At 38.5% G+C, this 17,026-nt stretch overlaps 1 protein-coding gene across 3 annotated transcripts in view; it reads right to left on the bottom strand.

The window, feature by feature from the left end:
• The window catches only part of Psa (puromycin-sensitive aminopeptidase), a 133,828-nt gene that overhangs the window by 100,426 nt on the left and 16,376 nt on the right, over positions 1-17,026 (bottom strand). The gene's annotated exons all lie outside the window — the stretch shown is intronic.

Consider the following 17,026-nt stretch of genomic DNA (forward strand, 5'->3'; position numbering starts at 1 on the left):
GTTTTATATGGCTTAGGTTAATCCTTCTAGCATACTCTACGTTAATCTAAGCATAGATTTCTTAGAGGGTTCTCGCTTAACCTATTCTAAGCCGCTTCTTTTTCTAGGTTTACTTAAAACCTAAGGATATAAGCTATACAAACATCAATCCTCTTATAACATGGTTTTCTGTTTTATGTAGCTGAGACTACTCTTTTGTCTGATACTCAGCCACATTTTTTCTAGATTAACAGCAGGATATTCCCTACTTAATCTGGTTAGGCTATTGCCTGTTCTAGGTTTATATCACTTGTAAGGGTATAGGCTACATGAGACCTTACCAGTGTTACTGATCCGAGAATACTGTTTATATGTACTCCTAGGCATATTTGTTCTTTCTTAGCCTAGTATAGGTATTACCTAATCCAGATTTTTATAGATCACACTTAAATGTATAGGCTGTATAAAATCAGCAACTTTACTAATATGTAAACTTATAGCTAGGTCACTATTTTTGTCTAACCCAGTTTATTGTTTGTATCCAATCCTAGGTTATTTGGTCTATTATATAAAATAGTAACCCAATAATGAATAATCTTATAGCTAGGCTATCACTTACTCTAATCTAGGATACTGCCTAATCTGGATTATTCAATTCACAATTAAGGGTATGGGTTACGTAAAACACAATTTCCTTAGTATGTAGCCTTAAGGCTAGGCTACCATCCCATCCGCACAGGTTACTATTTTCATTTAGTCCTAGATTACATGGTCTGGCTAGTGATTTAGTCCAATAATGGGATGTTCTGTAAAAGTTATCACTTAACCTAATATAAGATACTGGCTAGTGCCGGATTGTTTTAGATCATGCTTAAGTATACAGGCTATATAAAGGGAAAAAATGAAATTCTTATGATAAAATAAAGTTTTATATATACTTACCAAGTAATTATATTGCTATAGTTTCTATTAACTGGCAGTTAAAAATTTTTAAATTCGGGGCTGCGCTATTTTGTTTGGCTAAGTGACTAACCGCGCCCATTTTTGGGGTAAGAGAGGAACAACTAGCAAAAAGATTCAATTTGTTTGTGCCATAATGTTCATGTGAGGGGAGGAGGGAGTGCTCCAATCATGTAATTACTTGGTAAGTATATATAAAACTCTATTTTATCATAAAAATGTCATTTTTATATAAGTAACTTACCAAGTAATGACACTGCTGATTCTCACATTGACAGGAGGTGGGATGCATGAACAAATCTACCCCAAAACATTAGTAATGATAATGAATTTGGGAATAGAAAGGATTGCTAGCATTAAAAATGCCTGTTGTTTCCTTACCTGATAAGGGAGCTGCTGCAGGAAGGTACTGCCTCTATTGGCGCTCTCCTTATCGTATAGTGGCACAAGGTACAGCCGAGGCCTGCCTACCATATTAGTGGGTACCTTGTAGCAATGATGATTCCAATTGCTGACAAAAATAATAATGTTGCCCTTGCCCAGGGCACAGTACAGAAAATACGACAATGGAAATAAACATCACCTAAAACCATAAAAAGTTAAAAACCACTGCCCAACCACAAAGGACTGGAGGGCACTCTGGTACACTGTACCCCCAGGCTCCCTTACAAAATTCAACAACCTCAATCAAGCAAAGAAAGGAAGGAAGGATTGCTTCCTATGCTTCTTCCCCAAACACCATGCCAACCACCAAAAGTGGACCCAAAATACTGCAATTATCGTAAACTGTTTCAATTTCCTTCAAATAATGTACTGCAAAGATTGACTTACATTTCCAAAAGGTTGTTTGCAATACAGGGGAGAGAGAGAAATTATGCTTGGACACCAATGAAGTGGCTACAAACCTAATTTCATGAGCTCTCACTTTGCACAATGGAAAACCTCATCTTCAACAGAAGAATGGGCTTCCGAGATGAGGTCTCTAAGGAAGAATGCCAAGGCATTCTTTGAAAGTGGCCAAGAAGGATTCTTAACAGAACACCATAAGGCATTTGAAGGACCAGAAATCTTTGTTCTGTGAAGATAAAAACTTAAGAGCTCTCACAGGACACAATACTCTCCCTTCCTCATTTGGGCCTACAATCTCAGACAAACTTTTAATTGCAAAGGAACAAGACCACAGATTGGAAATGGACTCATTCTTGGCTAGAAATCCCAAAGAGAAGGAACAGACAGCATTCCCTTGGGAAAAACCCACTCTTTTGTCTGTTGCATGGACTTCACTGATTCGTTTTGCAGTCACTAAAGCAACTAGAAAGAGGATCTTTCTAGTTAGATCTCTTAGGGAAATCGAATGTATAGGCTCAAATCAGGGCCCAGACAACCATTTAAGGACCACGTCCAGGTTCCATGGCACTAGTGCTACCTCTTTCTGTCTCGTGGTGTCAAACGATCTAATTGGATCTGATAAATCCTGATTAGAGGAAAGGTCCACTCCCCTGCATCTGAAGACAGAGCTTAACATGGCCCTATAACCCTTGATCGTTGAGGATGACAGGTTCCTGTCGGTCTTAAGATATAGCAGAAAGTCTGCTATTTTGGCTATAGATGTTTGAGAAGACAACACACTGCACTTTTTGCACCATTCTCTAAAAATTGTCTACTTAGCCTGATATACTCTATCAGAGGACTGTTGCCTGCATTTGGCAATAGCTTGTGAAGCCGATCTTGAACACCCCTTCTTTCTAAGAAGTTTCCTGATAGTTTGTAGCCTGTCAGGGCCAGAGTAGACAACCCCTGATGAAAGCACCAAAGTGGGGTCATTTTAGCAGATGAGGTTTTTGAGGTAGCAGCCTCAGAAAGTCTGCGAGGAGGTCAAGAAGATCCAGGAACCGTTCCTTTGCTGGCCAAAAGGAGGCCACTAGGATCACTGGCAGATTTTGGTGAGTGGAATTTGTTGATCACCTGTCTTATCATACTGAAAGGCGGAAAAACATAAAGGTGACAGTTTGACCAGTCGTGAAGCAAAGCATCAGTTGCCCATGCTAAAGGATCCGGAACTGGCGAGCAAAACAGGGGGAGACGATGGTTTCTGGAAGTTACGAACAGGTCTATGACCGGAGCCCCCCGCCAATAACTTCCAAAGAGCCGAGCAAACCTGAGGATCCAGAGTCCACTCCATGGGTAACACTAGTTTCCGGCAACTTAGCTTGTCCGCCAGAACGTTGAGCTCCACTTGAATGAAGCATGTAAGAAGCCTGACTTGAAATTGTTTTGCCCAAAGCAGAACATCCCTTGCTATCTCATAAAGGGAGAAAGAGTGTGTTCCCTCCCCTGGTTTTTGATATATGCCAGGGCAGTCGTACTGTCGGAGTGCACTGTGATCATCTTGTTGCACACTTCTTTGAAAAATTGTAACCCCAGATGAACTGCCTTCAATTCCTTGACATTTATGTGCCAATTTCTTTGTTCCAGAGACCAGGTCCCTGAAATTTCCTTGTCCCCCAACAAAGCTCCCCAACCTAGGTTCAACACATCTGAGAAGAAGTCTAAGTTGGGGTTCAATGGAAGGAGAGATTTTCATTGCAACAACCTTCCTTCTAAGCTCCACCAATGCAGATTCTCTTCTATCTCTAGAGCCACTTGGAACATGAAAGCTTGTATATGAAGAATTCAAGTGAAATTAACGAACGGTATCTTAATTTTTTTACACAAAACAAATGCCCCCAAATGGCCAACATCATCTATTAATGAAAAAACAGCTAAATTAATTTCACAACGAGACGCATTTAAGTTATGTTTCGACTTAAAAACACTTTGTATAACGAAAAATAACCTTACCCCATAAATATAAAGTATCTAGAGATTCATTTACACTAATTAGAAGCAAGAAAACCCCTCTGAACTGAGTTAAATGCGGCGAAATAAACACCGCATAAACGATTTCCAAACCAAACCACTGATCGCAATTTATAATACAAAAGCAATATAAGAATATATGCAATATTATTGGATACAGTGACTTAAGGCATAACATTTTAAAAGATCCATGGAAAAGATGCATATTCATTATGTTCATGTTTGTATAATACAACATGTGAATACAGAGTACAGTATAATGTAGGCTAGGCTACAGTACATGTATTGTTATACCATAGTGTAGGCTAAGCTAATTCTTGTTGTTATTCAATTTTTCTTTGTACTGAATTATCATGAGTCACTCTGCATGAACCTGCAGAACTAGCTCATATTAATAATTACTATACCATGTATGTATTGAGTATACTTTATACTGTAAGCTAGGCTATCATATATGTATATATGGTACCGAATACCCTAGTGTAGGCTAGGCAATATTCGAGGTACATTTTTTCCAACAAAAGATGGGTTTTTTTGGAACTTACGCCATCGTAAGTAGGATAACACCTGCATATGCATTTTTAGTTTTTTTGTGTTTGAACTATCAAAGCAGGCAGTTCTAAGTGTTTTTAGAAGGGTTCCGAGTATTCGCGGGTCCTAGCTCTTCACGGGGGGTTACGATACCCTGCGAATCACGGGGTTTAGTGTATAGTCTAAATTATTCACACTGAATTTGTTAGGCTACCATCTCATGTAGGCTACTGCCTAAGCTATTGTAGACGTTATTTGAAAGGATTACCTAAATTAATAATAAAGTGTGGAACATTTTAGTTAAAACTTCTAAATAGTGATCAAATATTCAAATTTTTTGCCCTTTTGCAAATATAATAGATATCATGAGAGAGCACCAACCATGTACACAGAAAAAACAGTCTGGTTTCCAGCTTGCATACACAAAATAAACATTTGTTCCACAGTTCAAACTAACAATTTTTAACTGGAGCCTTAAAAATAAGCACTTAACTTTGAAGTTCACGGTACCCCCGTATTTGCGTTTACACGATTTGCGGGATTTTCTGTGGAACATACCTATAAATTATTCGCGGAAAATTTGGCAATTCGCGGACTTTTTCGTCTGGAAATATTCACTAATTAGTGTATTTTGATGTTATTTTCATGACTAAAGAAATTTTTTTATCATAAAAAATTATTTATTAATTTTTAAATATTATTAAGATTTATAATAATACTGTACAGTAATAATAATAATAATAATAATAATAATAATAATAATAATAATAATAATAATACTGTAAGATTAAATAATACATAACTCAGAGAGAGAAACTGGTTTTTTCCCCTCCATTCAGGACGGACCCAACCTCATTAAAGCTAAGACAGATGCTCACAATTGACACTATTGAAATATTAAAATTATATTAAAGTACTATTGAAATTATATTACAATGACATACAGTATAAGTGTTTCAAGATGATAGTATAAGCATTTTTAGAAGGTAGATTTTAAGATAAAATAATGATTTACGATACATACTAATTTTCAAATATTAATATTAAGTTTCATAATAAGATTAAATAATAACATTAAATAAAAATAATAATTCTCTCCCTCTTATTTAGAGATGAGAGAATTTTTCTAACATGTAATATGAATGTATGTTTCTTCTGTATGATAAATAAATGATTGACCTAGTAAGTACTAATTTTCAAATATTAAGATTAATAAGATTTAATAATAATAATAATAATAATAATAATAATAATAATAATAATAATAATAATAATAATAATAATAATAATAATAATAATAATAATAATAATAATAATAATAATAAAATATTAATATTTTCCACGCATTTGTCTAGTAAATTTTGTAACATTTTAAACAAACAAATACAGTAAACCCCCGTATTCGCGTTCTCACGCATTCGCGGATTTCTCTGTAGAACATAACTACCCATTATTTGCGGGAAATTCGCCCTTTCGCGATATTTTTCACTGAAAAATATTCACTAATTACTGTATTTTCATATCATTTTCATGACTAAATGCCCTTTTTGTGATAAAACTATTAAGATACTCAGGTATAAGCATTTTTAGAGGGTTTTTCTTGTGTTTAAACTATCAAAATAGGCAGTTCTAAGTGTTTTTTGAGGGGTTCTAAGTATTCATGGATTTTAGCTATTCGCAGGGGGGTGCAGCACGCATCCCCCGCAAATATGGGGGGTTTACTGTAGTGATTCCCAGTCTTTTTTTATCCTTGGCTTGAGAAAGGAGGGGGGAGAGTAAATGTCAATTTACTTGACAGTTTGACATATTGGTCAGAGGGAAAGAGTGTTGCCCTCAGAAGCTCAAGTATTTCAATCTTTTGATATGTAAGAGTTATTCTCCTCTCTCTCTCTCTCTCTCTCTCTCTCAGAAAAAGATACTCTTTGTGTATGTGTGTGTGTGTGTGTGTGTGTTGTGTTTTAAAAATGTGTAGTAAAGGTATTACATCTTTGGAAGACAAAACACAAAGATAAATTTCTTTGTTGTCAGAGAGATTAAAGAGAAACTCTCTCTCTCTCCCTCCCTCTCTTGCCCCAGTCAGCCTTGTTGAATATAAGGCAAAGTGGTAACTCGAATATAAGCCAAAGTGGTAACTCTCTTTCTCTCTGCTTTGGCTGGAAGGCTTAGAAGTATGTATGTATATATTTTTAAGGGTACTAATTTTTAAGATGACTTTGAAATTATATTAACAATATAATTTCAAAGATTAATACAGTAATAATACGATAATAATTCAAAGTATATTTGACGTAGGATGATACTTTAAGTATACATTTGGTAATTGAACTTTCAAGACAGGCAGTTAAAAGCATTTTTAGAGGGGGGCAGCAAGTATTTGTGGATTTCAACTATTCATGGGTGGGTCTGGAATGCATCCCCCGCGAATACGGGGGGTTTACTGTAGATGTTTCCATGATTCTCGCTGAAGAAAAAATTTTAAATAAAAGCAATTTTGTGAGGAGCACCGAATCATCTTGCGCACTACTTTGACTAGTAGAGGGTAATTGAGGCTGGTCTTTTGCCTGACCCAGTCGTAAACAAGATGGCAGACGCGCATGTGCAATAGTCACTGCTTACAGTTTTTGACACAGGAAACACCGGGTTCAGCTTCGCTGAAGATAAGGAAAAATGCCCTCTTATCTTTGAGTCCATTATACTCTATCACGACATAGTGTTTTCATTACAACACAACAGCCAGCTACAAGACCAGGCTAGAAGATATTTCTTTGATACTAATCTAGTCACCATGGAGTGCTGGTACACCATTGGGGGTAACTCCTTGAGGATGAAACAAGTGAGTAAGCTATCAAAAAATATATTTCTTTTAAGATTCCACTTGAGACGGCTCTACCAAGTCAAAACTTTTAATCAAAACAATGAGACATTTGGCAATGCACCAATTCCTTACTCTTGGAGTGCTTGAAAGACTTATGGGAGATACAGTTTTGATAATTTCTTTTATATAGCTGTACAGTATACTTACTGACTCAATATGCCACCCATGAGATCAGATGATCATAGAGGTAGGAAGCACAAGCATAAATCTTTATCTATGCTAGAAAATGTTTCTATCCTTCCCCTGCCGTTAGCAAATGTTTAGTGTTTATTTTCCTCAATAGATGGTGGTGTGCTTTGTTTACTTTTTGACGGCAAAGTGTCAAATACACTGAGTGATCACCGAAATTCATTCTTTATTTTTGTCATTTCATTACCCTCTACAATCAAAATAAAGGATGAAGAAACTAATAGCGATAATTATGAAGATAGTAAATTTAGGAGATGAAAGTCACTGATAATATTCTACAAATTCTGAGAAAAGTTAAGTAGTTGACTTACGGTTGGGCTAACTCAGGAATGTAGGCTAAATGTGTTAAATAAAGTATACTAATGTAAAGAAAATTATATAGTATGAAGTTATAAAATGATAACGTGAAAGTATGCTAGTAATAAAATGATAAAAAGTGGTATCAGAACTTAACCAAGTAGTAGGCTAAGTCAGCAACTAGGCTATTTGTATGTGGAATTAGCTTGAAAGACTATGTTTACATTGGGGCTTCAATTTTTATTGGTGTACTCTATATTCCAGAATTTTCTGTGGTCTGGCAGAGGCTAACTCCCAAGGTTCAAGGATTTAAAAGGTGGGACTGTAATTAACTTTCCAGTGAAATCGTCATGAGCTGTGTTGAAAAGCTAGAGAAAAATAGCTATGAATATTATAAGACATCTACTATAAGCTTTTTGCAAACAGGGAACCAAAAAAATCAAGACAAAATTGGGCAGCATCATATATGGTACATAATGAAATGCACATATAATGACAGATCAACTTATTTTTGACACAGCAAAAGCTAATTTAGTTTAGACATACAGCTACCTGGTTTACTAATCATAGACAAGGATTGCAGTAATGGGTTTTCTTTAAGCAGCTTATCTAGTTCTCTACCTTACATGATCACATTTAGTGGGCAGAATACAAGGTATACCTAGTCTTTACTACTACTACAAATATAAAACCATCACCACCACAATGGAAAAGATTTTCAGAGGGTCATTTTTTAAAATATGAGCAACAATTTTTCATCGCTAAAATATCAAATAGCTTGACAATAATTATAATTGTTATTATCAAATAGCTTGACAATAATTATAATAGTTATATAATGCCCAAAAAGATTGTTGAGCTACCCTGGTCTGAATGCACAAGTATAAAAAATAGTGATGCAAAAGTAGTTTAAAAAAATTCTGAAGTAATAAAATAAAGGACTATGCATTCCTTAAAACATTTCAATATGTATTTACCACATAATCATGTCTAAAAAAATTTTTTAAGATATTTGTTCTTTTTTCTTAATCCTACACTTACATAATAACCTGAAACAGATGTTTCATTGACAAATGCATAGTTTATTACCAAACAAGATTCCACCCCATTCTTTGTGACCACTTCATTAACCCCTCATGCTAAGTGTAACTCATAATATCTCAGGTTTTCAAAACAATTTCAAGTTTCCTCCCTAAAACCAATCAAACTATAAGTCTCAAAGTAAAATTACACCAGTATTGTGGTACTTGTAAACATACTGAGTCAGCTGTAGTATTAACCCTTATCCCCTGAAACGCCATGATTACGCCATTATTTGTCAACAGTCAAATAGCCAATATCACAGCAAACCTCAAACTTAATGCCTTTTACTCCATGTTTACATCTGGGATCGATGTTGTTGTTGTTGTTGTTGTGGTTCCCCAGACTCTGTTATTATGCCAAACTAAGCCTGCACTGTCAAATTACACCACGCTTACTGGATCTGACCATAACTGTGTGGTAGTGTGGATGTTGTGTTGTTGTCTAAGGGCTGCCAAGTTAGGGCAATCTACTAAGAGATGTGTAATTGTGTGGGGACAACTTGGCAGAGTGGACATATGTCTGTTTGGGTGTTGTCTATGCGGTGTTTGTAGGTGTTTAGTGATTGGTGATGACCACAGCGAAAGTCGAGTCAGTGTACTCTCTCCAATCTTGAGAGCTGTGTTTCTGTGCTGCTTATGTTGGGTGGGGGTGCCTAGTATTTTGTTGTTGGGAAGGTTATTAAATGCTTGTCTGGTGATGAGTATGGATGTGCTTTTGTTTTGTGTGCTGTTTGTGGGTGGTGGTATAGAATTCAAGATATCTGTATAGTGTCTGTGTGGTGTATTCACTATTTGCCTGTGTGTTGGAGGGTGGTCGTTGGGCTGTTTGTGTTGTTTATGATGCCAAGAATTGTGTGCCTCTCATGTCTAAGTGTTGCCTGATGGTGAGAATCTTGGTTTCGGCGTGTAAGTGTTCTATTGGTGTGGATTGTGTACTGCCAAGGATGATTCTCAGAGCTGTGTTTTGTATTATTTGTAGTTTGTTTAGTTGTGTGTTGGATATGGCAAGGCTGGGCTGGCGTAGTTTATTATGGAGCGGATGTATTGTTTGTATACTGTGATGAGCGTTTCTTTTGTTGTCCAAATGTTGTGCCTGTTAGTGATCTTAGTGCATTTAGTCTAGGTCTGCATTTCTTGATGATGTTACTGACATGTGGAAAATGACACTGAGGTGTTGTATGTGACTCCTAGGATTTTGTTTCAATTGTGGTGTTGTTCAGCGTTGCTGTGGGTCTGTACTGATGTTCTTTGTTGTGACTAGTGAGTAGTGTACTTGTGGATTTTGTTGGTGCTACCTGTAATCTGTTTTGTGTGATCGATGTACTGGCTGTCATTGGCTAACAGATTTCTATGGCAACCAGCCAACCAATCAGTTTTAGTTTCATTCTTTCTGAGAAAGAAAAAAATTTTACTCACATGAAGTCCACAAAATCTCTGACAAAAGTGTGTTATGAATGTGAAATTTTTATGGTGCCTGTATGTTACTGAATATACAAATAAGTAGAATGAAGGCATTAACTGTTCTGATTTTTCATCTCTTCAAGTTTCAATACTTCCACCATAAAATTGAGGTCTATACCTCTATTTTTGTATATGACTATACAGACTTGTTACTGAAAATAATTCTTCAGCAATAAAAGCATATTTATTTTCTGAGAAATTTGATATTTTACCTTCTAGCATAAGCAAAAAACTACTAGTCTCATGGTATAAAGGTCAACAAGAGACCCAGTCTAAGTACATGACTTGTCCAAACATCACACGCTACCATCTTCCTAGCCACTGTTGGATAAAATCCCCAAAACAACAATACACTGCTTTCAACTCTAGGAAATCTAAATAGAGAAATCTTTCCTCAGGTGACCAACTTCCTCCTATTTGAAAACCTAAAAGATGAATCTTGCCATGAAATAAAAATGATCCATCCATATGCTGTTTGAAATCAAAACTCCCAAACTGCCTGGTTGGGTAGGTGCTAACTAAAACCTGTTCAGAGCAGGCTGTAGCATGCTGATCCTAAACTGACTGCATCTTGGCAGAGAAATACGAAAGCTGGAAAAATTTCTACCTTACTGAAAAAATCTCTGCATACTGTCTTCCTTGCAACCAGGTGGCCATCCATACCCAGACAAGTATACCTTGCAGATGGCTCAACATTTGACTTTTCTGATTTAATCTGAAGGTTCAAGTCTTGACATAGCTGTAGAAGTATACACTGTTGTTGGCAAAGTTCGCTCATGTTCAAGGCTACCCCTAGCTAGTCATTAAATTACAGTATTGTAACTCTAAAGTCATATTCCATTCCTCAGTATTGAGGCAGCAATTAGAGTGAGGGTCATGGTAATGACTTGACAAGCTGTGGCTAGGATGAAGTATATTAACTTTCATCTGATATACCCTGTCTAGCCAGACAAAATACAAAAACTTCATTAAGGCTGGGTGTACGTTATTGGAAAGAGGGTATAAGCATTTATCAAGAGTCACAGAGGCCAGAAGTCTCCTTCCCAGATGGAACAAGATTTAAGCTAAATTTTCATCCTGAAAGGAGTCTGTCGCAAAAACTGATTCAGGAGGCTGTAATTGGTGGTTGAGTCCTACCCAGCTGCCTTGGACACCATGAACTGACGACTGTAGAAAATTAGTCATCGCAACCTCTTTAATAGCCGTTTCTCTAGCATCAATCTTGCCTTACTGGTCAAAGCTTGGAATTTCTCTGAATCATAGGGATAAGAGGTGAAGGCAACTTGTCAGGTAGAAAATGGAAGGCTCATCAGCAGAAAGGGAACCTAATTATCCTTGCTGAAGACTTAACAATATCAAAGGTTTGACCATTCTTATGTCCCATGACCTAAAAAATTTCTGGGACAAGTCCCAGGTGGAGAAAGTTAGTTTATGACCAAAAACTCTAACAGGAATTGTTCCAAGCAGTACATGTCAGAGGGGAAAAATATCACTGATGGTGGAAGAGAACCTGCATAAAGGCTTCCTATGTCAAGGCTTACTACCTGAAAGAATGAGTCATGCATAAGCAGAGCATTCTGACATCTCTAATCTTTAGGTCTCCAATTAAGAAGATTAAAAAGTTAGGACAATGACTCAGTCCACTGCTTGTGCTGTTCCCTTCAACCCTTTCTTCTACATTAGTAGTGATGGTATCAATTACAGCATGAGCAATTGATTGGAAGCCAAAAGACATGCATTTAACAGTCACATTCAGCTGTCATATGACCTTCCAGCATGAGCAATTGACTGGAAGCCAAAAGACATGTGCTGTATTTACCAGTCACATTCAGCTGGCATATGACCTTATAGTATGAGCAATTGATTGAAGCCAAAAGACATACATTTACCAGTTACATTCAGCTGTCATATGACCTTAAGTTGTTGGTCCCTCTCAAAATAAAAGACTGCAGACATGATCTAGTGTTTTCTCAGCGGCATCTTTATTCTGCATGGCCATAAAGCTTTCAAAATGTTATCATCGTTGGGAGTCTTTATGGCGAGTCTTAATTTGAGTCTTGTCTATTCTCTTTTTGTCTTGGAATTTAGAAGTGTCTGCCCTGGGAAACAGAAATCTCACTAGAAGACATTAATGAACATGGAGGAGATTGATAAGAAGGCTTTTCAGTGACAAAGTTGGCCCATTAACAGCTAATAAATAGCTAATCAAAGCCTGGACACCTTCTCTGAATGCCTACCTAAAATTGTCCAACAGTGGAACAGCCCTTGTCATAAATCCAGTCCACAGAATGACTCAGGTTGAAAGAAGGAAATACAGTGGTTGCTGAATCCTTCATGGTTACTGCCCCTGATGCTGGAATGATACTGATTAAAAAAAACAGCAGTGGTTCTGATTACAATCGTGTCCACCCGAGCTGCTTTAGTTACTGTTTTGAATGTCTCCAGTATCATGAAGGAGCAACTCCAGTCACAGGTGTGTATATCAGTACAACTATGACAACTACACTGAACATCGGAGTGGCTCTGTAAAAAGAGACTAGAGCAATAAAAATCACAGCTCAATCTTGGCCAGTGCCAAGTCACAAACAGACCTAAGGATTGATCTGAGACTTAATTCATGGGCTGAACCATGACTTGGCTTACTACTAGGATGGATCTTCAGCATACTGGAACAACTCTCTTACAACTCGAGCTAGAACAGTGATGTTCATAGCTATGATCAAAGCAGCAGTTACAATCCTCACACTGGCTCAGCTTTGAATAACTCATGAAACCAGTCAAAATTTCTATCAAAAGAAGAAACATGAGAAGCAAGGCACTCCCTCAAAACACTCCAGAGTGGTTCTTCCAAACTAAGTCACACAACAAAAACCTCTGAGGCTAAATGACTTCAGTCACTCAAACCTTTGTTATGTCTTGTATCCCTCTAAAGGGAGCACCTTCTCGAGTCCTACACATGATCTAGTTACTTTTGGGTTTGTCTCTCCAGTTCTCTCCTTTGCAGCGTGTCAAGTGATCCCTTTCCTATTTGTTTTACATCAATTTGCTTGACCTCTTTTAGCACTCCTCCAGTCTTCTTCTTTTTCGCCTTGTTCACCTCAGTGTTTGCAATATCTTGGTTTCTAAGGGATACCTCTTCCTTCACAAGAGACATTCTCTACTTCTATCAATCCTTCACTGGCTGTTAATTCACTCTCTGTGAGGTGCTTCAGTGACAGCCTTTCAGATTCATGATGAAATGTCAAGATAGCAACATTACTCTTTCTCTAGCAAGCATGGGTCTCAGTCTTTCTTCTTGTATTCTGGAGATCAGGACTTCAGCAGTATGGTTGTTAACCACATAAGTGCTAGGCACTGAGGCACCCTCTTCCTCTCTCCACTCTTCATTTTGTGCTTTCTTGAATACAGTCTATTCTCCAAGCTCCCTCTCTACTTCTTCAAGAAGCTTCATATGGTTGGTCCCACCTCCCTGAGCAACAGATCAATGGTAAGTTGAAGAGTTGGTTATGCACTTCTTTCTGCAGTGAGGATTTTGCCTAAATTAGACTGACTGGAATAAGGGGGTCACATGCAGCATAAGGGATGTCTTGGTTCTCTGTGTTCAATCATCTGCATGCCATGACTGCAATGATGCTGGGAAGCATGCCTGACTAAGACTTGTTAAGTGTGCTCCCTTTGGCAGAGTTCTGCTTCCTGATGGAGCCAAGAGTTGTTTCAAGTATACCAAGGATGTTTGCATCATTTTCTTAGCCCTTGATCTCCCCTTGTGATTTCATGTTCTTGACAGTAAAGCCTGCCTCAACCTTCTGCCTTCCCTGTTTCACTATTGTTGTCTAGTAGTTCAGCACTGTTATTCTCTTATGCTCCCTCTGGTTCCTGAGCTCCCTTTTCATACTGGAAGCCTCAAAATTTTCCATCAATTGGAAGCAGAAGTTCCCAAAGAAACTAACATTTTGCTGTCAATTCCCACCTCTCCTCTGCTGGTCAGTGCCTGTTAGGAGGATTTAGTGAGAACCATTAAGTAGTCTTAGTTTCAAGTTACTTTACAAGTCTTGCCCCCTTTCCTAAATGCGGCTCTCTGCTGGATATTGAGGTTGGTCACCTTTCCTTTCCTTTTATCCAGTGAAGTTGATGGCACTTAGACCTTGCTCTTCTTTTGCAATTTCATGTTCTTGACATAAAGCCTGCCTCAACCTTCTGCCTTCCCTGCTTCACTATTTTTGTCCAGTAGCTCAGCATTGTTGTTCTCTTCTGTTCCCTCTGGTTCCCCAGTTCCCTTTTCATACTGGAAGCCTCAAAATTTTCCATTAATTGGAGGCAGAAGTTCTTAGAGAAACTAACACTTTGCTATCAATTCCTACCTCTCGTCTGCTAGTCAGTACCTATCTGGAGGACTTAGTGAGAATTATTTGGTACAGTCGTAGTTTTGAGTTTCTCTACAAGTCTTAGTCCTGTCCTTAAATGCTGCTCATTGCTGGCTATTGAGGTCAATCACTTTCTTTCCTCCTCTTTTATCAAGTGAAGTTGATGGCACTCAGTACTGGATCTTGCGACTGATTTCATCTGGTTTTTTGAGACCATCCAAAATCAGAGTGCACAACTTCCTCACTACTGTAGACCTAAGGGTGCATGTCTGGACAGCCCTGTTTTCCAGCTCTTGGGAAGTTTTCAATCCTCCCTTCTGATGGTGCCCATCCAGGGATGCTTCAGTTTTTTGATTAGTCAAAGAATCTGGGCAAATGTTTCTATGTTCGACCCAAAAGATTCGTGCTCATACACCCTGTTTCTCCAGCTCTCCATGGCCTTCAATTGCTTCTTTCCCAACTACACACTTTCTTGTACTAAGCCCTGGCCTAGTCAGCATACGCTCCTACGGTTGTCACAAGACCTATGGTGCCATGTCCCCTGCCCGCATTCTCTGGAGGGGCATTGGTTTGTCATGCTGGTCTCATGGTGATGAACTTGCTGCCTCTTCTGTTCCTGTAATGGTTTTTAAACTCACACTGATACTTGGTGAATTTCAATGCAAATGGTAATCCAAGCCCACACTGTCTAACGGTCAGTCCACCTTTCCCTGACATTTGGATTTTCCGTGGTCATCATTATCGCCAATCTTCCATTTGTGCTCCCATTCTCCTCAGAGGCTCTTCTGCTTCATCATCCACCCTAAATAGCAATGCTGGGGAAAAGAATATTTTTACAATATTCAAGATTTATAAAGCTCAATAATCGTGCTCTTTGGCGCATTCCTCCTCCTTTCCCCTCACACTTCCAGACAAGGGTTGGCACACAAGAATTAAAAGCATTATTTGGCATACAGTAAGTTATGAGTTGGGCATGCTTGATGACTTTTCTTTTTTTAACTCTTCTAGTGGGTTTGGCTGGGTCTGTTTCACACATAAGGTCAATTATGATTAATGGGTTTGTGTAAAAAATTAACACTTTGTAACAAACATTGTCGGCTCAGAGTTCCAAAGAAAACTGAGTTTCCTGCTCAAGCCGAATGCTCAAGACAAGCATCCTCCAAGTCCCGGATTTCCAAAGAAACCAAAGAACTCGGAAGGGGCTGCAGAGTCACGTACAGGACGAATGTCGGTTGCTCCCTCTACCCGAGTGTCCGTTGAAACACAGGCGGAGATACTAGTTAGGGGAATATTCCCGAAACTAGTATAGGTGACACAGGTTACCTCTTTAACTTGCCATACATGAGGAAAACGTGCACCTGGTGCTCTGTGTAGCCGGGTCTCAGAGAGAGACCCATGACACAAAAAAATCCAAGTCCGCAGACAAGGGAGAGCACTGATAGAAGAAGGCGAAGATGATGATGGCGAAAAGATTCTCTTCTTCGACTTCTACTGCAAACAGAGGGCCTCAACACAATACACGTACATGTGAAGGAACAGCAAAGAATTCCCAAAACCCCCAAGGACTGCAATAGCGGAAGACGTTCATACTTCTCTTGAAAGGCAGAGTCGACCGATCGAAACTATGTCAGAAAATCAGTTGATGCCATCATGAGATCTAGCCGGACATCACAATCCCATCCATGAAGGCACAGGAGCAGATGACTCTTACCAAAGCAGAAATTATTGCATGTAAGAGCGGGGATAATCATATATTCTAATAAAATTGTGTGATAATACAAGTTTATTCCATATACAGTACATGACAAAAGTGCAACGGATGACAAAATCGGAAGGGAGAAGCCACAGAAACAGATGAAGGCTACATCAGAGAAGCAGTCCATCTAAGATTGGTACCCCTGAATGATGACGTAAACTATGCATCTGAGCCACGTAGATGGGGCTCCCAGGCTCTGAAAGGAACACAATGCTGTCAGAACTGGCTTGGTTCCAAGCTTCCACCAAAGAACTAACGAGTTGGACAAGGTACACAAATACATGAAGTGGCAAAACTGGGAGAGCAAAGAGAATGTAGAAGGGTTCCCAGGATCTGAGCAGGACAAGCCGCCGTCCAACTTCAAGGTGAGCAGCAGGGCTGACAACTGTCACGCAAGAAGAAGACAGGGAAGTCCAGAGGCAAAACAAGCTCTTAACTGATGGGCCTGAAAAGAAACAAATAATATGTCTTCCCCTTCAGGAAGGGAACAAACTTCCCATCCTGAGAGAAACGAAAAGAAATACATTTGTATCTAAGGGAAGGGAGTGAGCCGTATGATTCATCACCCCCCCTCAAAGATGGGAAAGAGACAAGACAGCAAATTCTGACTATTCCTGAGCATGTAGATGGCACTAACGCAACCGTAGGACTTGTGCCACTAAAATTCATGTTG

The sequence above is a fragment of the Macrobrachium rosenbergii genome, chromosome 3 (assembly GCF_040412425.1).
Source record: "Macrobrachium rosenbergii isolate ZJJX-2024 chromosome 3, ASM4041242v1, whole genome shotgun sequence".
NCBI classification, from domain to species: domain Eukaryota; kingdom Metazoa; phylum Arthropoda; class Malacostraca; order Decapoda; family Palaemonidae; genus Macrobrachium; species Macrobrachium rosenbergii.